At 37.9% G+C, this 27,103-nt stretch overlaps 1 long non-coding RNA gene across 1 annotated transcript in view; it reads left to right on the forward strand.

The window, feature by feature from the left end:
* LOC123586940 overlaps positions 1-27,103 on the forward strand; it is a 191,109-nt gene that overhangs the window by 68,435 nt on the left and 95,571 nt on the right. The gene's annotated exons all lie outside the window — the stretch shown is intronic.

A 27,103-nucleotide genomic window follows, 5' to 3' on the forward strand; every position in this document is an offset into this window, starting at 1 on the left:
GTCTGAATCAAGAGTTATAACATAAGGGGTACCTGGGTGGCTCAGTTGGTTGAGCGTCTGATTTCAGCTCAGGTCACGATCTCATGGTTTGTGAGTTTGAGCTCCGCTTCGGGGGGCTGTGCTGACAGCTCCGAGCCTGGAATCTCACAGCTCAGAGCCTGTATCTGCCTCTCTCTCTGCCCCTCCCCCGCTCATTCTCTCTCTCTCTCTCTGTCTCTCTCTCTCTCTCTCTCTCAAAAATAAATAAAAATTAAAAAAAAAGAGTTACAACATAATTACTTGAATATCTTAGTGCCTGAAGTGTATATTTACTATGAAAGCATAAGAAATCCATTGTTAAGGTAGTCACTAAGTTCAGGAGATCTTCTATAATGATCTAAAAGATTCAGTATAAACCAGGAGCATCTCCTCAAACTTCAATAGTTATTCAAACCACTATTCCTGAAAAATTTGCAGTCCTTATATATGTGCAGAGCACATTTTTATATACAGGTACTCAGTATTTTACTTTTGCCCCTCCGGGTGCCTCCATAACCCTTCTTTGCCCTGTGACTTATACGGACTACTTCTGTGGTGCTCATGCCCTCTGTCTTCTGGTTGGCTTAGGCCAATGGGAAATCCCATCCACCCACCCTAAGATTTAAAGGAAATTAAGACATTTATTCTCATGGCTCCCTTCAAGGTTTTCTCACACTGGCTGTTTTCTTCCACTGAAGGTCATTGCTGACTTCAAGGCCACCTTCTCTACTGATTCTCTCACATTCTGGGTCTCTCCTCTCCGTCTCCTCAAGCCTGTAAGCTGAGGGGAGGAAAGACTCCATTACTACTGGTCCCAGATTCCTGCATCATTCCTTGGGCTCCCTCTGTACTCCATCCACAAGTTTGTATAGTCTCTATGAAAACAAACCGTCCTCAAATCAACCCATTATGACTGTGCTGTTTGCTTCATTGGACCCTGGACTGATCCAGTGCTTGACAAACACTGCGGTGAGAAAATCTTTCCTGAGATCATACCAGTGACAGAGACAATGACTGGAAGACACTGGGTGCCATGTCATTATAGTATACACTAGAATCCAGGTCTAACATGGAAAGTGTGTGCAACAGTTTTTAATGGCATGTTTGCCTCGGTTTTCACAGGTGAATTGCAGGTTAAATTCCGTAGCCTATTTGCCATTATATTATTTAATAATATTAATTTAAAAATGCCATGAGAATCAAAATATGCATAGCATCTTTATTTATTACTGCTCTCAGTTACAGTTTCCTCTGCGGTATTTGCTGTTCTCCGTATTTGCTCTGTATTTTTCTATCTCTGAGCTCACCCTCTTACCTCCTCTAAGAATTTACAGTTTAGATCGAATGCTGTCTCTGCCATGAAGTTTTCGCTGATTTTTCCCATCTGTTCTATGAAATCTAGCCCCTCATCTCTATGTCTTGTGGCACTTTCGACTTTACTTTGTATCTCACACTCACCCCTTGATCTTTGGCTGTCCTTGACCAAGCAACTACATTTTCCTCTCTTTTGTTTTTCTTATCTATAAAGTAGGGATAACAATAGTGCCTACCTAGGTGAATTGTTAGGCTTGTGTTAGATAAAGTAGGTAAGGCATTTCAATTAGTGTCTGGCACATAATGAGCAATAAATATTAGCTGTTTTATTATAATTATACCGTTGTAATGAAACTATTTGGCACGTGCTATTTTTCTGCAATATAGTTAAGGGACAACGACAGATTCACCTTTGTATTCCCAGCACCAAGCAAAGAGGCAGACACAGAGTTGGTGGGTGGGTAGTTGGTTAGTTCATTCATGTGTTCAGCTAATGAAAAGAAGGCAATATGGTACAGTGGGTAAGCTCAGGCTTAGAGATATATTTCCTGGGTTGGAACTCTAGTTCTGTTTGTGTAGCTATGAGCAAAGTATTTAATCTCATTTTGCCTCAGCCATCTCACCCATGAATGAGATAATACAATTCTACCTCATAGGATTCTTAAGGTTAAATGAGGTAATTCTGTAAATCACCTAACACCATGTCTAGAATGTTGTAAGCATTCAAGTAAATAATAATATTATTTTAAAAAATCATAAGATTAGAACAAAAGCAGTCTAGGGAGAGAATTACATATGAAACAAAAATGCTGTGGTTTAATGATTATTGTGTTAAAGGTATAACACATTGAAAAACTTACAGTGAAAAAATATATTCCTGATAGATAAGGAAAGCATTTTGAGGTTGAGAGTTATGTCAGGACAGGGTATCCTTGTATAAAACTGCTCTAGTGATGTGAAAAAGATTCATACAGTCTATCTCTTGCCAAAGGGTATGTCAAATATGAGATTTACACTTCCTAAGTGTTGTGGATTGTGATACATGCCATTTATTTGCGTGTCAGTAACTCTATATTCATTCCTATAGAGGACCCATTCACTTCTCGCTGACCTCCCCTTTCCACTCTGTACATTCCTCATTACATACCAGATGTGTACTCTGATGTATGGCCAAAAATCTAGGTGAATCAAGAGTGGCGGTATAGAATAGACAGCAGCCGCGTCTTGCAGTGATTCATTCTAATTACACCAAAATCTAACTAATGGAGAAGTCAGTGCAGTTGGAAGAAGAGGAATGTGGCTTCTCTTTCTGCCTGTTCTTTTCCAGAGACTGACCCTAGTGAACTGTTGGAACTTGATAGCCATAATCAATAGCTTGTAAAACAATAAGGTCAGCATTGTAAAGATTCAGATTTTCTGCTTCCAAATGTAATGGGAACAAGACTGGTGTGCTGAGCCATTGAGGTGAGTCTGACCTTAGCTGACTGACTGATAAAAGACCCCGAGCAGAGGAAGAGATAAAAGAAGAACACGGGGGAAGATGTAGTTGTAAATATAATATCAGCACAATCCTTGTTTTTACTCTGGGAACATGCTGAATTGTTATTTTGCTATTATATTAAAGGTAGAAAATCCCAGCTCTGGTAAAAATAGCAGGTCATTTAAGAAGGCTCAGAAATGGGGCACCTAGATATTATGTGTGACATCTAGTTAAGGTGCCTCCATCAGTATGCTTCAACTCAAGTTATATATTTGAGTTAATTCCATTAATTCACTCGCATTTCCTAAGTACTAAGTTTACCCAGCATTATTTTTTAAATACCGGGGATTAGTATTGTTTATCTCAGAATTCTGACTGGAACTGGTAGTGGTTCAGAGGTCAGATGTTTCTACATTTAAAATGCATACTGAAGGAGTATTATAGGTCTGCATATTTCTGAATCAGTCCGCTCTTGATATAGTAGGTATTTCCTGTGTATTTCTGCAAAACACTTTAGAATTTGATGACAAAATGTGGAGGAAAGAAATTGCCTTGTGGGCTAAGTAAAAGCTTGTCTCCAACTTAAGAAGTTGTTTCAATCACAGGGCAGATACATACACATATGAGCTGAGATTTGAAGTTCTGCATTAGCTACCATCAGAAAAAAAGAATTTTCTTATATTAAAATATCTTTAGGGGCGCCTGGGTGGCGCAGTCGGTTAAGTGTCCGACTTCAGCCAGGTCACGATCTCGCGGTCTGTGAGTTCAAGCCCCGCGTCAGGCTCTGGGCTGATGGCTCAGAGCCTGGAGCCTGTTTCCGATTCTGTGTCTCCCTCTCTCTCTGCCCCTCCCCCGTTCATGCTCTGTCTCTCTCTGTCCCAAAAATAAATAAACGTTGAAAAAAAAAATATCTTTAAAAGTTTTCTGAAAGTGTGTCAGTGGGTTAGAAAGATGATCAAATAACCACCACCAGTTTTTCCCTTGGTGATTTGTGAGCAGTTAGGGGCACCTGGGTGGCTCAGTTGGTTAAGCATCTGACTTCGGCTCAGGTCATGATCTCGCGGTTCATGAGTTCAAGTCTCGCCTTGGGCTCTGTGCTGACAGCTCAGAGCCTGGAACCTGCTTTGGATTCTGTGTCTCCCTCTGTCTCTGCCCCTCCACTGTTCGTGCTCTGCCTCTCTCTCTCTCTCTCTCTCTCTCAAAAATAGATAAACATTAAAAAAAATAATAAAATAAGTCAGCAGTTAGACACATATATAAAGTAAATTTCTCCTTCAAATAAGTGTGGATTTAAAAATGGGAAGGAAAAGTTCTTTTTAACACATGTTACACATTTGTTGAAGACAGATCATTTGAAAAATTCAAGATGCTCACTGAAACTGAGAGGTACAGGGTTAGCCATTTTGAGATATGAGGTGACTGAGGATGTAACAACAGCCCAGGGAACAGAGGCTGTCACTTAGGTGAAGAACAAAGATGTGGAAAATGAAACAGAATTGACTCTTGCATTGAATACAATTTGAGTTGAATTTATAGTAAAGTTTTGCTCAGTATTATATCATTAGAGTTTATTTTCTGAACATGTGTAGTAAATGCCAGTCCTAATCTACCTCTGTAAAGACAATGTATTCTCCTTGCTGGGTTAACTTCTGGGTTTCAATTTAAGTAAATATACCAGGAGACCTGACTGCGCAGGATACAACCTGGCATAACAAACAGTCGACAATTATTGCTTTCGCTAACACTCTTATTGTCATAGAATTATTGTTATATAGGCTGAGAGCAAAGACCCTGTTAGTATATTGTTCTGAGTTGCTGCCGGCGTAGACTTGAAGTTCTTAAGAGGTGATTATCCTTGATATATTTTTTGCCCAAAAAAGTGTAGTTATTTTGTTTGTTCTTCAGAATCAACCTTTTTCTATCACAGTATGTATTCTGGTATTATGGATGGGGGACAGATCAAAAGAAAGCTCACATTTTTCATTGCATTTAAACCAACAATTGAATAAAGTCTCCACTCTGAAACTTTTGGGACTCTCTGCTTAAAATATTTGGTATGTGTGTAGCTGATTCAGGTCTGTCCTGCTTTCTGTACACACCCAGTTTATAGTCAGCTGCTCTGTCAGCTGAGCCATTGAAGGGTGGACTACCCTGCTTTCTAGATTCACATGCAGTTGTCCTTTCTTTCCAAAGGAGATAAAGTAGGAGCCACTGAAAAGAGGTACTTCATGGTGCTTACTGATGGGAACTGCTAAAGCTGAGATTTTAAAACATTTGTGATGTAATTGAAATGATGAATATCTCCAACATCACCTCTCCCTGTGCCTATCCCATAATCGTTATTAGGAACCTTATGGGAGGGGCGCCTGGGTGGCTCAGTCGGTTGAGAATCCGACTTCAGCTCAGGTTATGATTTCGCGGTCTGTGAGTTCGAGCCCCGTGTTGGGCTCTGTGCTGACAGCTCAGAGACTGGAGCCTGCTTTGGGTTCCGTGTCTCCCTCTTTCTCTGCCCTCCCCCGCTCACACTCTGTCTCTCTCTCAAAAATAAATAAACATTAAAAAAAAAAGAACCTTATGGGAATGCTGCCTATAAGAGATAGGCAGTTCTAATTTTGGAGATTTTAAAAAATGCTGCTTTGCCCAATTATTATTATGTAACCTTGAAATTGATATTTTTCGATGATCTTTTTTCACTCAACCAAATACAGTTATCCTCCACTTTTTCAAAAGACCTACACTAGTATCTGTTTTTTTGGTAACTGAAGGGAATCCAGAGAGGATTTTTGCTTCTATAAAAAAGGGTGAAAAGTGGAAAATAATGTTCAGCATTTGTTGTTCAGGGAGACTTTATAGGGGCAGCACCTGCCCTAAGCAGTGAGAGTAGACCCACCAGAAACTACAGTCTTACACCCCCTAGACTTTTTCAGCTTCCAAAACAATGCTTTTGTAGGAATGCTCTACTCTCTGGTGGTGGGAGGCGGGGAGGGGGCAGGGGGAGAACCTGTGTAACATTTTGAAGAGCCAGAGAAAGTTGTCTTTTTGTTTTTAATGTTTTATTTTATTTTGAGAGAGAGAGAGAGAGAGAGAGAGAGAGAGAGAGAGAGAGAGAGAGAGAAAGTGCACAAGCAGGGAAGGGGCAGAGAGAGAGGGACACACAGAATCTAAAGCAGGCTCCAGGTCTCTGAGCTGTCAGCACAGGGCCTGACAGGGGGCTTGAACTTGTAAACTGTGAGATCATGACCTGAGCTGAAGTTGGATGCTTAACCGACTGAACCACCCAGGCGCCCCCAGAGAAAGTTTTGGTTAGTGACCCTCATCAATACTTGGGAGAGTAATTGAAGGAGTAACTTATTAGAAATACTGGTCATTTCATACATTACAAAACATGGTGTAATGGACAACCCAATATCAGAAGAGCATGCTTCAGAATATCTGCAGCTCAGCTCAGAGATGCCAATTCTTGAGCAGATTTTGTTGAATTACAGTAGAAAATGATTTAAATGTTTAAGAAAGTGAGTTAAAGATTCTACAAGAATAAAGACCACCTAGAGAGATTGTGTACCACAAAGTCATTAGCATAATTTTTATTAACTGTCTGTCATAGCAGTCAGCACATCATCGCTATTAGGTGATCTTGAACATTCACAGGAAATTGAATCCCGGGAATTATATAATATTCTGAGGATTTAACTAAAGATACCCAGGATACCAAAGTATTTGCAATAGTACTCATGTATGCCCATAAGTACAAGATAGACACTGATTGTAATATGTTAATACCTTCATTATATTGTCTCATAAGGACCTTTATCAAATGTATTGAGACTTCCATGCATCTATTAAGATTGTAAATCTCAACAATGATGTTATTGTAAGCCATATTGTAAAAGTACAGTGTGACTTCTCCAAAAAGAAGCTTGCCCTCAGTTCCCTAATGTAATAAGCAAAACGCTTTTTGAGAAGAAACACAAAAATGCCCTATCTAAAGCATTTATGCCGTTAGAAAAGTCTGATTTTAGGAAACCCTTGAAAGATTTCCCAAGGTTTTGTCTACCCTTAGATGCTGGATGTTCCTGAGGGGAGAATATGTATCATTTTCTCTGAATTTGGCCAGTATACCAATTCATTTGAGATGGAAATATTTCCCTTATTTTTCAGGAAAAAATACAGAAAAACTTGATTACCAAATCAAACAAACTTTCCTCAGAATAGATGTATGTATCACTGTGCCAACTGTGCTGGTACTGATATCTAGTGAATATTAAAGTAAAACTGAGTGCAGATTCTAAATGGGTTTATTTATTTATTTATTTATTTATTTACTTTTTATTTTAAAATAATTTTCATCTTACAGAAAGGCTGAACAAATAGTATAGAGTTTATACATATCTTTCATCCAGATTCCTCTAATATTAGCATCTTATGTAAGTGTAGTAAAATTACCAAAACTAGGAAATTACCCTTAGTACAATACTATTAACTAAACTATAGATTTTATTTCAATTTTCCACTTTTGTTCCAGGATCCAATTTAGCATCTCACATTGCATTTAGTTGTTTTGCCTACTTATCTCCTATAATCTGTAGCATTTTATCCGTCTTTGTGTTTCATGACGTTGACACTTTTGAGAAGTACTCATCAGTTAGTCTCTTTCTCTATCATATCTATCTATCTATCTATCTATCTATCTATCTATCTATCTATAATACATTCACCAATTGAAGAAATCCACTTTTGATAGTTGTGAATGAAGTTGCTATAAACATCTGCATATAGGTATAGATCAAGATTTATTTCTTTTTTATAAGAATGCACAGTTTTTTCAGCACTGAAGAGTTGCCTTTGCCTTTGTACTTTTCTTTAAAAACTCAGTTGAAATCCCATCTGTATGGGACTGTTTCTGGATTTCTATCCATCACTGTGTCTCTCTGTTGAATGGTAGCACATGGTCTTTGTCACTGTCACTTTATACTAAGTCTTGAAATTGGGTAGTGTGAAATCCTCAACTTGGCCCTTTCTAAAAATTGTTTTGAACTCTTCTGGTTCCTTTGGCTTTACGTAACACGTTTAAAAATCAGTGTTACAGTCTCTGTGCCTGTCACTTCCCCCCAACAAACAGACAAACAAACAAATCCAGCTTGCTTGGATTTTAACTGAGAATATAATGAATCTATAAGTCACTTTTGAGTCTTTACAATATTGTTCCAAATTGTGATACAATATTCTATATTACAGTATTATATAATTGTCATAAAATTATATTACACTTGCCATATCATGTAGCACACTGACAATACAATTATAATATTGTATCATATTATATAGTACTTTATTACAATATTATATTGATTCTTTCAGTCCATGGACAGATACATCTCTCCATTTTTCAGGTCTTCTTTGGTTTATTTTATTAGTATTTTTTAGTATTCAGCTTACAGATTCTGTATATATTTTGTCTTAGATTTGTGTCTTAGTATTTCTTTTCTTTCTTTGTTGCCTGTTGGTGCTATTGTATATGACACTTTAAAAAACGAATTTGTGTTATAATTTAATTGCTATTATATAAGAAACACAATTTATTTTTGTATATTGATCTTGTGTTTTGTGACTTAGATAAACTTATTGGTTTTAGAAGGTCTTGTAGATTATTTGGAATTTTCTTGATCAATAGTCATATTGTCTGCTAATAGAAACAGTTTTATTTCTTCCTTTGCCATCTGAATCCTTTTTTCTTTCTTTTTCTTTCCTTTTTACACTGGCTAGAACTTCTAGTATTAGCTTCAATAGGAGTTGTGAGAAAGGACACTCTTGCCTTGTTCCCTATCTTGTGGGGGTGGGGAGCATTCAGTCTTTTGCCATTAGTTGTAGATTCTTATAGATTCCCTTTATCAAGTTTAGGAAATTCTCTTCTATTCCTGTTTTGCTGAGAGTTTTTATAATGAATGGATAATTAATTTTGTCAAATGATTTTTCTGTATTAATTGAGATGATCACATACCTTTTCTTCTTTACTAATAGGAATTATTTGGATTAATTTTCAAATGTTGAAGAAGCTTTGCTATTTTATTGTCATTTTTATATATTACTGGTTTTGACTTGGTAATATTTAGATGACTATTTTGCACATATGTTCATGAGGAACATTAGTCTATAATGTTTTTAATGAATTGAACTGAATTGAATTTTTAATTTATTTATTGTTTAATTTACATCCAAGCTAGTTAGCATATGGTGCAACAGTGATTTCAGGAGTAGATTCCTTAATGCCCCTTAGCCATTTAGACCATCTCCTCTCCCACAACCCCTTCAGAAACCCTCTGTTTGTTCTCTATATTTAAGAGTCTTTTATGTTTTATCCTCCTCCCTATTTTTATATCATTTTTGCTTCCCTTCCCTTATGGTCATCTGTTTTGTATCTTAAAGTCCTCATCTGAGTGAAGTCATATGATATTTGTCTTCTCTGACTAATTTTCCTTTGCATAATACCCTCCAGTTCCATCCACATAGTTACAAATGGCAACTAATACTTTTTGATTGCCGAGTAATACTCCATTGCATATATATACCACATCTTCTTTGTCTATTCATCTGTTGATGGACATTTGGGCTCTTTTCATACTTTGGCTATTGTTGATAGTGCTGCTATAAATATTGGGGTGCATGTGCCCCTTTGAAATAGCACACCTGTATCCATTGGATAAATACCTAGTAACACAATTGCTGGGTCGTAGGGTAGTTCTATTTTTAATTTTTTGAGGAACCTCCATACTGTTTTCCAGAGTGGCTGCACCAGCTTGCATTCCCACCAACAATGCAAAAGAGATCCTCTTTCTCCACATCCTCATCAACATCTGTTGTTGCCTAAATTGTTAATTTTAGCCATTCTGACAGATGTGAGGTAGTATCTCATTGTGGTTTTGATTTGTATTTCCCTGATAATCAGTGATGTTGAGCATTTTTTCATGTGTCAGTTGGCCATCCGGATGTCTTCTTTGGAGAGGTGTCTATTCATGTCTTTTTCCCATTTCTTCACTGGATTGTTTTTTGGATGTTGAGTTTGATAAATTCTTTATAGATTTTGGATACTAACTCTTTATCTGATATGTTATTTGCAAATATCTTCTCCCATTCCATCTGTTGCTTTTTAGTTTTGCTGATTGTTTCCTTCGCTGTGCAGAAGATTTTTATTTTGATGAGATCCTAATAGTTCATTTTTGCTTTTGTTTCCCTTGCCTCTGGAGACGTGTTGAGTAATAAGTTGCTGTAGCCAAGGTGCAAGAGGTTTTTTCCTGCTTTCTCCTTGAGGATTTTGATGGCTTCCAGTCTTATGTGTAGGTCTTTCATCCATTTTGAGTTTATTTTTGTGTATGGTGTGAGAAAGTGGCCCAGGTTCATTTTTCTGCATGTCGCTGTCCAGTTTTCACTTGCTGAAGAGACTGTCTTTATTCCATTGGATATTCTTTCCTGCTTTGTCAAAGATTAGTTGGCCATACGTTTGTGGGTCCATTTCTGGGTTCTCTATTCTGTTCCATTGATCTGAGTGTCTGTTTTTGTGCTAGTACCATACTGTCTTGATGATTACAGTTTTGTAATACAGCTTGAAGTCTGGGATCGTGATGCCTCCAGCTTGGGTTTTCTTTTTCAAGATTGCTTTGGCTATTCAAGGTCTTTCTGGTTCCATACAAATTTTAGGATTGCTTGTTTTAGCTCTGAAGAATGCTGGTGTTATATTGATAGGGATTGCTTTGAATATGTAGATTGCTTTGGGTAGTATCAACATTTTAACAATGTTTGTTCTTCCAATCCATGAGCATGGAATATTGTTTCATTTTTGTGTGTCTTTTTCAATTTCTTTCATAAGCTTTCAATGGTTTTCAGTGTATGGATTTTTCACCTCTTCGGTCATGTTTATTCCTTGGTATTTTATGGTGTTTGGTGCAATTGTAAGTGGGATCGATTCCTTGATTTCTCTTTCTGTTGCTTCATTATTGGTATATAGAAATGCAACTGATTTCTGTGCATTGATTTTATATCCTGCGACTTTGCTGAATTCATGGATCAGTTCTTGCAGATTTTTGGCGGAATCTTTTGGGATTTCCATATAGAGTATCATGTCATTTGCAAAGAGTGAAAGTTTGACTTCCTCCTTGCTGATTTGGATGCCTTTTATTCCTTTGTGTTGTCTGATTGCTGAGGCTAAGACTTTCAATACTGTGTTCAATAACACTGGTGAGAGTGGATATCTCTGTTGTGTTCCTAATCATAGGGTCAAAGCTCTCAGTTTTTCCCCTTTGAGGATGATATTAGCATTGAGTCTTTCATATGGCTTTTATGATCTTGAGGTATGATCCTTCTATCCCTACTTTCTTGAGGGTTTTTATCAAGAAAGAATGCTGTATTTTTTCAAATGTTTTCTCTGCATCTATTGAGAGGATCATGTGTTGTCCTTTCTTTTATTAATGTGATGTATCACATTGATTGTTTTGCAGATATTGAACCAACCCAGAATCCCAGGTATAAATTCCACTTGGTCATAGTGAATAATTCTTTTAATGTATTGTTGGATCTGGATGGCTAGTATCTTGTTGAGGATTTTTGCATGTTCATCAGGAAAATTTGTCTATAGTTCTCCTTTTTAGTGGGGTCTTTGTCTGGTTTTAGAATCAAGGTAATGCTGACTTCATAGAAAGAGTTTGGAAGTTTTCCTTCCATTTCTATTGTTTGGAACAGCTTCAAGAGAATAGGTGTTAACTCATCTTTAAACGTTTGGTAGAATTCCCATGTAAAGCCATCTGGCCCTGGGCTCTTGTTTTTTGGGAGATATTTGATTACTAATTCCATTTCTTTACTGGTTATGGGTCTGTTCAAATTTTCTGTTTCTTCCTATTTTAGTTTAGTAGTTTATATGTTTCTAGGAATTTGTCCATTTCTTCCATAGTGCCCATTTTATTGGTGTATAATTGCTCGTAATATTCTCTTATTATTGTTTGTATTTCTGCAGCATTGTTTGTGATTTCTTCTCTTTCATTTGTGGTTTATTTGGGTCTTTTCCTTTTTTTTTTTTTGATCAAACTGGCTAGGGGTTTATCAATTTTGTTAATTCTTTCAAAGAACCAGCTCCTGGTTTCATTGATCTGTTCTACTGTTTTTTTTTTTTTTGTTGTTGTTTGGTTTCGATAGCATTAATTTCTGCTCTAATCTTTATTATTTCCTGTCTTCTGCTGGTTTTGGGTTTTATTTGCTGTTCTTTTTCCAGCTCTTTGAGGTGTTAGGTTAGGTTGTGTATCTGAGAACTTTCTTCCTTCTTTAGGAAGGCCTGGGATGCTATATACTTCCCTCTTATGACCGCCTTTGCTGCATCCCAGAGGTTTTGGGCTGTGGTGTTATCATTTTAATTGGCTTTCTTGTACTTTTTAATTTCCTTCTCTAATTTCTTGGTTAGCCCATTAATTCTTTAGTAGGATGTTCTTTAGCCTCCCAGTATTTGTTATCTTTCTGATTTTTTTTCTTGTGGTTTATTTTGAGTTTCATAGCATTGTGGTCTGAAAATATGCATGGTATGAACTCAATCCTTTGTATTGTTGAGGGCTGATTTGTGTCCCAGTATGTGGTCTATTCTGGAGAATGTTCCATGTGCACTCGAGAAGAATGTGTATTTTGTTGCTTTAGGATGAAATATTCTGAACATATCTGTTAAGTCCATCTGGTTCAGTGTGTCATTCAAAGCCATTGTTTCCTTGTTGATTTTCTGTTTAGATGATCTCTACATTGCTACAAGTGGGGTGTTGAAGGCCGTTAGTATTATGGTATTATTATCAATGAGTTTCTTTAGGTTCATAATTAATAGATATATATATTTGGAGCATAAATGTTTACACTTGTTAGCTCTTCTGGCGGATAGACCCCTTAATTATGATATAATGCCCTTCTTCATCTCTCATTACAGTCTTTATTTTAAAATCTAGATTGTCTTCTATAAGTGTGGCTACTCTGGCTTTCTTTTGAGGACCATTAGCATGATACATGGTTCTCCATCCCCTTATTTTCAATCTGAAGGTGTCTTTAGGTCTAAAATGGGTCTCTTGTAAACAGAATATAGATGGATCTTGTTTTCTTATCCATTCTCTTACCCTGTGTCTTTTGATTGGAGCGTTTATACCATTGATGTTTAGAGTGAGTACTGAAAGATATGAATTTATTGCCACTATGTTTCCTGTAGAGTTGAAGTTTTTGGCAGTGTTCTCTGGTCCTTTCTAGTCTTTGTTGCTTTTTTTTTTTCATCTTTTCTCCCCTCAGAGAGTCCCCTTAAAATTTCTTGCAGGGTTGGTTTAGTGGTCATGAACTCCTTTAATTTTTGTTTGTCTGGGAAACTTTTAATCTCTCCTTCTATTTTGAATGACAGCCTTGCTGGATAAAGAATTCTTGACTGCATATTTTTCCAATTCAGCACATTGAATATGTCCTGCCAATCCTTTCTGGCCTGCCAAGTTTCTATGGATAGGTCTGCTGCGAACCTGATCTGTCTTCTCTTGTAGGTTAAGGACTTTTTTCCCTTGCTACTTTCATCATTCTTTCCTTGCCTGAGTATTTTGTGAACTTCACTATTATATGCCTTGTTGATGGTCAGTTTTTGTTGAATCTAATGGGAGTCCTCTGTGCTCTCTGGATTTTGATGTCTGTGTCTTTTCCCAGATTAGGAAAGTTTTCTGCTATGATTTGCTCACATAAATTTTTTACACTTTTTTATCTCGCTTCATCTTCTGGGACCCCTATCATTCTCATGTTATTCCTTTTTAAAGAGTCACAGAGTTCTCTAATTTATATTTTGTGCTCTTGTGCCTTAGTTTCCCTCTTTTTCTGCTTTATTATTCTCCATAAGTTTGTCCTCTATATCACTGATTTGCTGCTCTGCCTCATCCATCCTTGCTGGTGTGGCATCCATTTGAGATTGCAGCTCAGTTATAGCATTTTTTATTTCATCCTGAGTGGCTTTTACTTCTTTTATCTCCACAAAAAGTGATTCTAATCTATTTTCAACCCCAGTTAGTATTCTTACTATCATGAATCTAAATTCTGGTTCAGACATCTTGCTTGTATCTGTGTTGGTTAAGTCCCTGGCCATCATTTCTTCCTGTTCTTTCTTTTAGGGTGAATTCCTTTGTTTCATCATTTTGGAGGAAGAAAAGGAATTAAGTAAAAAATTAAAATTAAAAAATTGAAAATAACACAAAGAAATCAAATAAAAGATTCTAGATCTTAAGTGTATTTTGGTCTGGTTGTTGAAAGAAGCTTGATAGATTAGAGAAAAAATGGAAAGATAAGAAAAGAAATAAAAGAAAAAAGAAAAAATAGAAAAAGAGAAAGAAGAAAAAAGGAAAAAAAGGAAAAGATTGGAAAATTTGAAAAAAATGAATAAAATAAAATAAAATCAAAGTAAAATAGAATTTAAAAAATTTATAAAATAAAAAATATAAGAAAAAAATTAAAGAAAAATCATTTTAATAAAAATGGAAAATAAAAATAGATTTTTTTTCTTTCTGTTTTCAAGAATAAGAAAAGAAAAAGAAAACAAATTGAATAAAAGGACCAGGGAACAGAATGAAGTATGATTGAAATTACATCTGGTTTCCTGTAGAAGTCAAACTGTGAAGCATTTTATAGTCTGTAAACTAAGCAGGTGGAGAGACTTGTGTTTGTCAAGACTGCTGTTGGCCCAGTTGGGCAGTGTTTAGTGTCACAGCTCTGTTTTCCACTAGATGGAGCTGTTTAGCTCACTGGGGTGGATTGCTGTGGTGCATGTAGACGTGTATGCACATGCACGAGAGGCGTGAAAATGGTGTCACCCAGCTACTAAGTCTCTAGTATCAGAACTCTGTGGTCTCCATGACTGGCAATCAAGCACCCCTCCTTTGTCTCTGTCTTCTGTCTGCTCCTCGCTTCTACTCTGTCTGTGACCAAGCTGTCAGGCTGCCAGGGTGACACCTCCCTCATGAGTTTTATCTCAAATGGGGCAGTGCTTCCCAATCCCTCACTTCTGAGGGTCTGTGGCTTTGACTCACTCAGACCTTCTGAGGGAGGGTCTCTCTGAGCAATGGCCAGGTCCTGGCCCACCCCCAGGAACATTTGCAAGACTGTGCTGCTGCCAATGCCCAGAGACTGCGGCTGGGTGCCAGCCAGAAAAAGTTCACTTGATCTTGTATCAGCAGCATTTCAGGGTTTATGGAAAATCACAACACACATCCAGCGCCAAGCTTTACCCTTAACGTCCTTGTTCCAACACCAGCAAGTGTGGTTGTTCTCCAGGGTCCACTGGGATCTTTGCCTGTGGGGTGGCCACACAGCCTCTAGCAAATGTCCTCCCAGCAGGGGAACCACCTCTCCCCATGTGGCCCTAGGACCTATCAGACTTGCTCTCTGCTCCTGGGGATTCGCCCTTCCCACCAGAGCACCACCAGGTATCAAGCTGCGGAGTTTCAGCCTGTGCGCTCCCCCTGTTTATAGAGTCTTAATGGAATTTAAGCCCTCTCCTTCCTCCTTTCTCCTTTTTTGTTCAGTCCCTGCAGCTGTTTCCACTTTTCCACTTTTCTACTTTCTCTACAGTTGCTTTTTTTGGGGAGGGGGGTGTTTTTCCAGTACTCTCCCCCTAACTGTGTTCTCTCTCTGCAAACAAAAACATCTCCTTGCCCTCTGAGGCTTCTCTCTCCCCCAGTTCATGTCTCCGTGCCATGCACCTGCTGAATTCCCTGGTTCAGGTTGTGCAGATTGTTGTGTTAATCCTCAGATTAGTTTTCTAGGTGTTCAAGATAGTTTAGTGTTGATCTGGCTGCATTTCAGGGACTAGAAACACACAAAAAAACTTCCATGCTGTTCCGTCATCTTGGCCCCTCCTATAATTTTTTTTAAATGTAATGCTTCGGTATGATTATGGTGTGGATTTTGGTATTGCTGACTTCATAAACTGAGTTGGAAAGTCTTCCTTTTCCTGAAAAATGTTATGCAGAATTGTTCCCATTTTTTCCCTTGAACATTTGGTACAACCCACTGGTGGAATTATCTGGACTTGGAAATCTGTATTGGAAAGTGTTAAACCATAAATTAATTTCTTATATGTATAAAAATATTCAGATGATTTCTTCTGGAGTAATTTTGGTAGTTTTTGACTTTTAAGAAATTGATTCTGTCTAAATCATTCAATTTATGGGCATAACATTTTTTTTTGTAATATTCCTTCATTAGCCTTTGAATATCTCAAGGTTTTTAGTGATGCCCCTCTGTCATTCCTGATTTGGTCATTTGGTCGTCTCTGGTTTTTCTTTGTCAGTTTGTCCAGAAGTTTCTCAATTTTATTTCTCTTCTCAAAGGACCAACTTGGGTTTTATTGACATTCTGTATTGTGTTTGTTTTAATTTAATTGATTTCTACTTGTTTCTATATTATTTACTTCCTTGTACTTTCCTTAGAATTAATTTGCTTCTCTTTCTCTAATTTCTTAAGGGTGAAAATTAGTTACTGATTTGAGAACTTTTTTTTTACATAGGCATTTGATGCTGTAAAATTCTTTCTAATCTCTACTTTAGCTGCACACTGTACCTTTTGAGTTGTTGCATTTTTATTTTCATTCAGTTTAAAATGGTTTTATTTCTCTTGAAATATTCTCCTTGATGCATGGGTTATTTAAAAGTGTGTTCTTTATTTTCCAAAACTTTGGGGGGTTTTCTAGTTTTAATTCTGTTGAGTTTTACTTTAATTCATATATATGTGTGTGTGTGTGTGTACACACACACACACACACACACACACACACACATACATATATATCCTGTCCTATTCAGATACACATACATACATTTTTAACACAATGGGGTGGGCCATAATATTGTCATGAAGATACATACAGATCTATATCAGTCTATTAAGTAACAACATTGTTACTTAATAGACTTAATAGACTATATATTCTGTTGTGTAGATAAAACCTTATTTAAATATTGAATCTACTATTGATGGGAATTAAAGGTGTTAAATTTTCAGCTACTAACAACAATGCTGCAGTAATGGAATTGTATATTTGTATTCTAAAATTTTTTTTTACATGTATTTATTTTTGAGAGAGAGAGAGAGAGCTAGACAGAGCACAAGTGGGGGAGGGGCAGAGAGACAATGAGACACAGAATCCAAAGCAGGCTGCTCCAGGCTCTGAGCTGTCAGCACAGAGCCCTACATGGGGCGTGAACTCACAAACCGTGAGATCATGACCTGAGCCGAAGTCAGATGCTTAACCAACTGAGCCACCCAGGCACCCCTATATATTTGTATTCTTAATGAGGTTTCAAACAAGATATAATTTTATAGTAAACTTGCTAAGGAATAGGTTATGCCTACTTTGAATATTGATGGATATTTCCACATTTCTTCCCAGAAAGGCTGTGCCATCTCCATCACCACCAGAAGTGTATGGGAGTGCCTGTTGCTACTCCATTCCATTTGCAAATACTGCTTTCCCCTGGAGCTTATTCTCAGAGCAATATGATGCTGCTAAAACCTTTTGATTGTTATTGATATGATGCATTCAGTGTTTGGGCATATTAGTTTGGCATTAGCATTAAGAGAGTGTATGGAGATGAGTGAATTTTGATGCATGGAGACAAATGTCATAATCCAAGATTTGAGGACTTGAAAACCATGACCACGGTAGTTGGATAGCAGTAGGAGCATGGAGAAGGGATTATTGTTGCAGAGAAAGTGAAGTAGGACTCATTAGTGATTTGATATGAGACCCAAATTTGGATTCATAAGACCAGGATTTGAGTCTCACATATGCTATTGTTACCAACTTAGTGACCTTGATCAGTTCTTCCAATTTTCATTTTATCTCTAATAGGTTTACTGTAAGGATTAAATGAGGCAATTTATATGATAGGTTTTAAAACTCTAATATCTGAGACAAACATAAGATAAACATAATAAAGTGTGAGAAGTAAAGGAAAAGAAAGACTTAATGATGATCCCAGCATTTGAACCAGGTGGTCTAAGAAATGAGGAGACATTGGTGGAAGGATATGATTAAAAGGGATGCTGATCGGGTTCAGATTTGGAACTGTGGTGGTTGAAGTAATTACAGAGCTTCCACATTGAAACAGCCAAGTTAGTGGATACAACTGAATTAGAATTAGGGAGATAAAGATTTGAAATGAATTTCCTCTGGGAAGGGCTAGAGGTTGGCTCTCTGATCACACAGTCCCTCCTCCAGTCTTTTGACTGTGAGTAACTGACAGGTTGAACATCCTTCACTGTACTCCCCTTCCTCCAGAGAGGGCTGAGGTGGCCCATGCTAATCTCATGTTAGTTGGAGTTGGCTTGTTAGTATCATCTTTCCAAACATATGCTTGGGATCATGTTTGGAGGTTAAAACTCAGTTTGTAGGCTGGGAAAAAAGACATCATCTGTTTTAGCTTGAATTCTCTACTGATCAGAGGATTATCGAAAAGATACTAGTTGATGTCATGAGAATTAAAATTAAATATCATGGAATTGCTTGCTTTTTAGTTGATAGACCTCAGTAAGTAATAATGAAAATAATACTATTTTTGTTCTCAATGAGCTTTAAATCTGGTAGGAAGAGGACTGACCTCTAATAAAATATAACCGGTGTCTTGTTAGGAGTGTGTTTTGGCACGGTGGAGAAGAGAGAGGCAAAGGAGGGAGTGGTCAATTCTATATTCCAGGGGAGGGAGACAAATATTTCATAAAATTCCAGGGGGATGTTGGTTGAGCTGCAACTTGAAAGATAGTGTTTGTGGGTATGTAACAGGACAGGACATTTAAGGAAGAAAGAGCAGAAAGATCAACTTGTATGGATGGGAGAAACATTTTGAAATACTCCATTGTGATGGTACCTGCAAGAGAATCACTGTGACTAGAGCTCAGGCAGAGATGAGGTGAGGCAGGCTGCATTGGCAGGGCCTTGTTGCAGCCATGTCCTTGCTATGATGGTGGTCTCTTCTGCCTTTCCCTCAATTCTTCCGTCTCCAGTCCTGGTTTTCCTTCATTTGAATAATGTGATTTCCTTCATTCAAATAATATGCAATTATTCTGTACCCCCAGCCCCATCTCAATCCTAAACCTGAGATGATTTGGTGGCATTTGATCATCATTTGAAGGATTATATCATCGGTTCATCTTGACCTTGCTGTGATATAGTGATAGGTATGCCCAAAGTTTATTTTGATACATTAGATAAAGTGAAGTCTTCTGAGCTTTGGTGTTAACAGATTTAAAAGAAGCATAAAAAAACATGTTAACTCCTGGAAAAGGAATAAATATGTGCCACTTCTCCCAAGCACAGTGTAATATGACTTATGTGATACTGTAACCTAATGAAGCCTGAAGTGATTCAAAATACTGCATGCTGCATAATAATTCAGACAGATCACTTATTTGAGGTAGTGCCTGAAGACCGGCAGGCTCCTGGAGAAAAGAGAACTGTTCCAACCTTCAGCATCCCTAGTCATGACCTGGCGGTTGGACTGTCTGCAGCTGTTTTAGTACCTCAATTTCAGGCCTCCCCCCATTAAGTGATTTGCACTTCCTCATTATTTGTTTTCCTTTACTGTGCTGTCTTTTCTTTGTCTTTGGTCTCAGTTATCTTGCCATGAGAGTAATTTGCTTTTTAACCCGCAAAGACAAGTTTGTCATGCCTTATTTTTTTATCCAAAGGAAATTTCACTTGCTGCATATGCAGATTATTTTGACTTCATGGCATCATAAAAACATATATTTTAAGTTGGGATATAGTCTGATCTCCCACAAATACAGATTGCTTTTCTTTTAATACATATTTTTTTATTTAAAAGATTTTATTTATTTATTTATTTATTTATTCATTTATTTATTTTTAGAGAGAGAGAGCATGAGCAGGGGAGAGGGTCAGAGGGAGTGAGAGAGAGACTCTTAAGCAGTCTCCATGCTTAGTGCAGAGCCTGATGTGGGGCTCCATCCCACGACCCTGGGATCATGACCTGAGCTGAAATCAACAATTGGACGCTTAACAGACTGAAATACCCCAGTGCCCCTAAAAGATTTTATTTGTAAGTAATCTTTACACCCAACGTGGGGGTCAAAGTCACAACCCTGAGATCATGAGTTGCATGCTCCACTGACTGAGTCAGCCAGGTGGCCCTAATACATCTTATTTAAATAAAGCCAGAGCATACAATATATTTTACCTTTAGATTATCAGGAAGCACAAAACATTCTCCATTCATACAAAGTCTTTAAACACAGTAGCTTCTCCTGACCAATTTGCATATTTTAATTGGACATTGTCCCCCGAATATCTGTTTTCTGAGGGGTAAGCTTAAGTGGTGGCAACTCCTTTTCTCATGTCTTGCCTAGTTCTGGACTGGGGCATGGAGGGGCCATGAACATTCTGTATGATCCACGTAGGAGGTATATGACCCAGGCCACAGTACTGCATACCCAGAAGGCCTTCCTCCTGCCATCTGATACCCTGCACTCTGCCTCCTCTTGTCCTTGATATCAGCACCACTGGGTCACTGCTTTATATCCACTCCATCCATCTGTCTGTCTTGATTTCACATACAAAGCACACAGTGGGTTTTTGCTGAATACCTGCCAAAGACAAAGGATATGGCTATTCTATTAGAAGGTGTGTGCAAATGTACTTTAGACTTCAGGTTGTGAAGTCAGCTATCTCCACTCTTTGAGTTCAGGATACCTCCAAAGTGCCAAACAGATCTGAGATGTTCACGGCTTCATGTTCTCTGGTCTTTTCTGAAACATTTTATGCTCAGTGAGGTTTTCCTGACCACTCTATTTGAAATTGTCCTACACTTTTCTAGAGTTTCTTATTTCTGTTCCATTTTTTATTTTTCATTTTAGCACTTATCTGACATACAATATTCTTTCTTTTTTTCATTTATTAAATTTATTTATTTATTTAGCCTTGGACTGAAGATTTGGCTCTTCACTCCTCTGTTGCTAGAGTCTAGAACTGTGTTTGGCACATGGCAGGCACTTAACAAAAGTATCTTGAACAAATGGATGAGTAAAAACACAGCTACTCTCTCTTCATTCTCTGCTTTCTTCTTTTCTCCATAGATTGCCTTTTTAAAAAATGTTTTCAATGCACAAATGGCACCCATCATTTTCCACATCAGATTCCAACCACATTCAGAGGCTAAGTTGCTGCTGTTTCTCAGTCTCAATCCTAAATTCCTAGGCAAAGAGATAAAATTGATGCCACTTGCATTAAGAGTGTGGCCTGGTCCAGTTGGTCATGGCCAAGCTGTCAGGGACATAAGGAAGCTGCTAAGATTGTTTCCAGGATCCACTTTCCTGGGAAGGGAAGGAAATTCCAAGAAAAGAATAATCATGCATTGAATGGGTAGCAGGTACTTCAGTGGTTCAAGAGTACTGATGAATACTTTTCAAATCATTTAAAATTTCCTAAATATTTTAAATGGGTTCACAAAAGGGTCTTGTATATTAACACAGGCTGCCATAACAATATACTGTAAACTGGGTAACCTAAACAGCAGACATGTATTTTCTCACAGTTCTGGAGGCTGGAAGTCTGAGTGTCAGCTTCTAATGAGGACTCTTACTGGCTTTCAGATAGCCACCTTTTTACACATGGCAGAGGGAGATGGAGAGTCAGAGCAAGCTCTCTGGTGTCTCTTCTTGCAAGGCCACTGATCTTATCATCAGGGCCCACTCTCATCAGCTACTGAAACCTAATTGTCTCTTAAAGGCCAAATATCTCACAGTGGGAATTAGGGATTCAACGTATGAATTTTTCAGAGGGAGGGGCACAATTCAATCCATGTCAGGTATTTTATTGATCTTTGTTAACCTCAGCCTGTAAGTGAAGTTCTCAAGAGCAGATCTCATGTTTTGAATTATCTTTATGCATTGTCTAATGGTTTTAGGTGTTTTAATGCCTTTGTTCCATTGATGATGGGCAAATGGTAAAAATGGGAAACTCTGGTTATTTGATAACCATATCTTGAAAAAGAAAAAGAAGGTAGGGCATTTTTGGGCAAATAATTTTAGAAAGGTGGTAACAGTGGAGAAAGGATTTAGAATTTGACTTAGGAAAGAACAATCCTATATGGAAATGTATGAGCATACTTGGTGAGCTAGTATTCCTGATGTACCTCTAAGCAAGGTCTCGACTTCAGGATAATAGCTTACAAATGTCCCTTGCTGTTTGACAATGTTAATGGACGGGAAGTGAGTAATGATTTATAAAGTGATGTTGGAGCTGTGGTTAACACGTCTCCGTGACCACAGTGCAGCATGCAGACGGAAGCACCAGTGGCGGCTCACAGAGGAGGGAAGGGGGTTCCTTCGTCATCAGTTCCTATCTCACACATTGTTCAACTCCTAAGCTCCCCTCAGCTCTTTTTTTCTGACAATGCAGAGCCTAAGGATGACCTCTGAGGAAGCTTTTATTGGCAGGTTGTGAATAAAATACAGGATGCTCAGTTGTGTTTGAATTGCAGATAGATAAAGAATAATTTTTCAGTGTGAGTATGTTTCACATACTGCATGGGATAAATGCACACTAACGAATTATTTAATATTTATCTAGAATTTCAGTTTAACTTTTGTCTTGTGTTTTTATTTGCTGAATCTGGCAACTCCACTTATAATCCACATTGTTTCATAAGAGGTTATCAACTAACCTAGATGCAAAAAGTTCCTTTAGTTCATTCTTAGCTACTTGTGGGGGGTGCGGTGGGGAAGGAATAACAGACCTGCTGAAGAATATAGACCTAAAAGCAAGTGCAGGTGGAAACATTTCTGTTGTTATTAAATGTTCTGAGTTGCTTTTTGATAGTTTAAAAGAGTGACACTATTTATGTGGTCATGTCATGAATGTATGGACTTAAAAAAATTCACTGTACATTTAGGAGAGGAAACCTGATAAATCATAGAATAAAGCAGCCAGAAGGAACTAGATCATAGTTTAATCTCCCTCATTTTACAGAAGAGGAATGGAAATGACAGAGTGGAAATAAAGTCTTAACGTCAGACCTGAAAAATGCAAGTTGCATCAGTCAATAATTGGGGGAAACGGGCAGGTGACTTATGCTGTCTGAGCTTTAGTTTTCTACTTCTGGAAATGGTAATACTTACCTTACAGAGTTCTAGTTAGGATTAAACAAGTCAGTATAATGCCCCCAGAACTGCTTTCCTAGGTGTCAGTGCACGTGGCTTCCCAGCGCTTGCCTGAAATGATTCTCAGCAACATCACTGCACTTGATTGTTAGGTGATAATTGGTCTCGGTTTGTCATCAAAGTAGGATACAGACTAATTTACTTCTGCAGGATAAATTATAAGCTTTCACATTGGCCCTATAACGCGTGGGGAAGAAGAAATAAATAATGTTCATCTAAAAAAATAACCCACAATCCCCCCGAACAAAACAAATGACAGCAAAACAGACTAGAGTGTCTCTCTCCCTGGGATTGGGAAGAGAGCTCTACCTAAGTAATTTAGGTCCATTTTGGGAAGCAGGGGATCTCTTTTGGTAATGCCTCCTTAAAACTCCGACGCTTTGATTCTGTTCAATGTGAGATATTTCTTTACCTTATCATATTAGTTATTTTCCCCAGACTGCTCATTTTCACATCCTGTAAAGTGATGGTTCTCAAAATATGGTCTCTAAGCCTGTAGCAGCAACACTGTGCACATCTCCTGAATCTGAAACTCTGGAGGTGGGGCTCAGTAATCTGTGTTTTCACACTCTCTTGGTGACACTGATGCTGACTAGAGTGTGAGAATCACTGCTTTAGAGCTTTAACTCCCCACAAATCCTCAGGTCTGTCTGCATCTTGGTTTGATAGCAAGAGTTAGATCTGTGTTTTTGCCCATGATATATAATTACAATTTGAGGACACCCAGTAATTGTTAAGTAACGATATGGGAAGGAGGGACCTTCATGTTCATTAAGTACATAGTATGGGCCAGGGATTATGCTAGACGTTTTATATACATTATCCCATTTCGTGCTCACATCAGCTCTCTGCAGTTGGTATTATCCTACCACTTTGCAAATAATGAAACTGAAGTTCAGACAGGTCAAGTAATTTGTCTAAGCCCACATAGCTCTAAAGAGGTAGAATAGAGATTTAAGCCCAGTTTGACTTTCAACCTTATCAAGATATGTAACGGAGTCTAGCTTTTCCCCTGGGAACTACGTGAAATTGGAAGGACCCAAGACTTGTAGTGAGTGGGAAAAACTGAGCTGAGAAATTTCTCAAGCTTGTTAGAGGTAAGGGAACTACAGGTTGCAGAGGCAGCTATTAGGGGAGCCACAGCTGCCAGTGATTCTGCATTCACACCATAGGTGGGGGAGGGATAGGCTATCCATACACACGTTTCTCACAGCCAAGTTTAAAACAATTTAAATGAAGCAAAGTATTCAATTAGGGATGCTTGAGGAAACCAGGCACGTATCATCTGTGTCAGCAGTGAAGGAGAAGAAAATATTTAGCTTTTGCAAGCTGTGACCACTTCAGCACTGTATGATGATGTTGCCTCACGGAAGAGCAGAAGAATACATCGAATACCTTAGAGAGATTAATTTCCTAGGAAAGAAAATAAAACAAAGGAAGATCCTCTGATTACATTTAAATATTTCCTTGCCAATGCTTGGGGGAATTCTAGCATTCCTCGCTAGCAGAGGAAAGCTTTTGTGCCTGGGAAAAAGGTGATTAGGGCACTGTGCCTGGGTGGATAGAGATGGCGGGGGTGGGGGTGGGTGGAAAGGAGGAAGGGGTGTTTCAATAGTAGCACAGGTGCAACAGTTTGGAGTGAGTGATGGCCTTACAAATGACCCTGGCACAGAGCAGAGGAAACCCAAGGAGAAGATTAATTGAATTACAGCTACAGTATGTGTGCATTTTATTTCTGCTGTGCAGTCTAAATGGATTGTGGGGCTGGCTCACCAGCTGGGGTAAGGACAGAATATTGAGGAAATGGGAGGGGATATAGATGAACAATTTTCCGGATGGGGAACAATCCTTTAGTTGTTTGCTTTAGGGTAAAGCATTTTTAGGATGATATAAACTCAGTGTATAATCACCGTTGTCTAAGAGCAATGTAATTATTTTTCATGCCAGGATGTGATCAGTATCTGAAAAGTAGTTATCTTCTACTTTAAAACAATTGGGATAAGGAGTAACATATTGTCTTATAATACAATTTTTCACTTTCTAAGAGAATTGACAGGATTTGTTTTCTTTAGGGCACTAAAAATGTCATTTGTTTTAAGAAGAATTAATATCCTGACATCTTTTCTGAAGCAATATATGTTGCTAAAAATATTTTCTTTGTGAATAGATTTTATGGTATGTAAAAATTTAAATTTTATTAATACGATTTCATATTTCCTTAGATTGTTAATCAAATTACTTAAGTGATGCAAACAAGTTGATACTCAAATATTTGCCTAATCTCTTAAAAGCATTAGTTTATCTGTAGTAATTAAAAGTTTAGATTATTCAGTTGCTCAATGATCTATTTACTTATTTAATTCTATTCGTGTAATATCTTGTGTCCTCATATCCCACTGCTTTTTGAATTAAGTATTTTAATACTTTCTTCAATGTTCCTTTGGCTAACTTAGCAAGAAGCAACCTCATATATCGAAAGGTCCAGCAAACATTGTTCTAACTCAGAAAACATATATTAAGCCCCCTAAAAAATAGTAGAGAGAGGTACTGTGGAATAAGCATAAAAAATAAACATTGTAGGATGGGCAGCAACATTGTTTGTTTTTTAAATAAACTTTTGAAAACAAAGAACTGGATTCAAATCCTGCCTTCATGTCTTCCTCCTGCCAGGTGATGCTGGTAAATTATTTAAATTCTGACCCTCAGTTTCTTCATCTGTAAAATTGAGATCATAATAATATCTTACAGTGTTGGTGTAAGAATTACATGAGGTTGTGTATACCTAGCATCCAGAAATTTTCCTGTCCAGAGCAGACCTTCAACAAAGGCCAACTTCTCCACCCCCTTTCCCTCTTTAAAAGCTGTTTGGGAGAAAATATGGTATATTAGAAAGACTACTAGACTGGGCGTCTAACAGCAGGGGTCTAATCTGGCTACATAATCTTAGACAAATTGTTTTAACCTCGCTGAAATGTGGCTAATTTGTGTCTAATGTGTCCTCAGTCTGCCTTCTGAGAGTCACACTTGCCCAGACACTCTTCTCCTTCCTGTTTGTGTTGACTTCATTCATGGTCGCTAATGTTTCTGTCTGCTGTGATCTTAGCTGCTCAGCAGTATCCCTCTCCCAGTCGCTGTGCATTTATACAAACTCGTGGAGCATGTGTTTCATTGTGGCTTAGACGACCCACACTCAGGGATCACAGAGAGAGGTGTATCTGCCCGGCCTGTGTAATAGGGTTGCTGTGAGGGGTTAATAAAATAAGTGAAAGCCAGTTACGAAGTGGAAAGTGTGAGACAGATGTTCATTAAATCTTGGTACTTTATTTCTAGAGCCCTGAATACTTTGTCCTTCTTTTCAAAAAGCTTAAATTACCTTGTGTATTTGACTTCATTTAGTCTCACCGCATCCCTTTAAAGTAACAGGATAATTGCTTGGTTTAATAAACTTCTCCCTTCTGACAGTCTATTAGCTATTTTCTCTCCTCTACAAGTTGTGCAAAATGACAGCAGGATTGGCTTTGAGGCCTTCCAGGGTTTTCTACTCAAAGTCTTTCCTAGGGAGTCTAGCATCAAAAGTATAAAGGAAGGAGGGGATGGCTTTTCATTTCAGTTCTCTCTCTCTCTGCAATTGGCAACATACTTTGATTAGGTTTTTGAGGAAACAGAAATAAAATTAATTAACAGCACTCTAGAATCTGTTCTCTGAGGAAGAGATTCCTTAGATTCATGCAGGCCCCCAGAATTCTGAAGCAGTAATAGAAGAAAGGGGTGCTCGAAACATGTCCAGAACTGTGATTCTGAGTTTACATTACAACCATCCTGCAGTTTAGGACACATTACTTGGGAGAATCTGCATGCCTGCTCTGCACGGTATTCTGTTTTATTTATAGTTCTATTTATTTAGTAACTCTACTATTGCAGTATTGTAACTACAATAAACCTACCAGTCATGTTGTTTCCTGTTAGAACATTATGTGATTTAATTTATCACTATCCTCTACGAGGCGTTACATTCTTTGAGAACAGACTGCACCTGCTGATTTCCTAACTCATCTCTAATGCTCAATGTGGTGCTCGGCATAGAGT

This window comes from Leopardus geoffroyi, chromosome C3, assembly GCF_018350155.1.
Source record: "Leopardus geoffroyi isolate Oge1 chromosome C3, O.geoffroyi_Oge1_pat1.0, whole genome shotgun sequence".
NCBI classification, from domain to species: domain Eukaryota; kingdom Metazoa; phylum Chordata; class Mammalia; order Carnivora; family Felidae; genus Leopardus; species Leopardus geoffroyi.